Below are 855 nucleotides of genomic sequence, written 5' to 3'. Positions count from 1 at the left end.
CCTGTGCACAGCAAAAACTTTTCCCAATAGGGTAAAAAGGAAACCTACAGACTGGGAATAAACATTTGGTAATACCAGATCTAGCACTTTAATACAGAGCCAGAGACATCCTGCTGCTGTCAAGTTAATTTTGATGTATAGGAAACTCATATTGTTATTATGTACCATTGAGTAGGAATTAACTCATAGCTGACCCTCCAGTTGGATTCAGATGCTATAAATTACATGGGAAAAGATGTCTAACTTTTTCCCTAGGCTCCTCTGGTGGATTTGAACCACATTCCTTTGTATTGACAGTGCAACTTCTTATCACTAAGCAACCAGAGCTACCTAATAATCTGATAGGATAAAGCAAAACTATCCTCTAAGGTTTCCAAAGCTGTAATCTCTATAGACACAAATTGATATATCTCTCTTCCAAGGAGCAGTTCATGGATTCAAATAACTGACCTTTTATTTAACAATTGAGTACTTTAACCCCTGCACTATCAGGTCTCATTTTTTGCTGAACAATTTTTAGTACATCAGTGAGTGAATCACTTATTACTATGTTCCCTCTAAACATTTTACATAAACTTCTATATTATGAGATTTTACATACATATATCCACATATAACTTTGAATTTATAATACACTACATGTGATATCATTTTGAACACAAAACCAAACAATAAGGCATAACCTTGTGCTATTTCTCCTGTGAGGCTGGGGCTCTGAGGTTCAGAGAAGCTAGGTAATTTTTTTTGGACTACACTCTTGGTACTAGAGATATTGTAGCTGATGTTAGATGGATCTTGGCTGAAAGCAGGGAATACCAGAGGAATGTCTATCTGTGTTTCATTGACTATGCAAAG

The sequence above is a fragment of the Elephantulus edwardii genome, unplaced genomic scaffold (genome assembly GCF_000299155.1).
Source record: "Elephantulus edwardii isolate Elephantulus edwardi_28Jun2011 unplaced genomic scaffold, EleEdw1.0 scaffold00120, whole genome shotgun sequence".
NCBI classification, from domain to species: Eukaryota; Metazoa; Chordata; class Mammalia; order Macroscelidea; family Macroscelididae; genus Elephantulus; species Elephantulus edwardii.
This window is presented reverse-complemented; position numbering follows the sequence as displayed.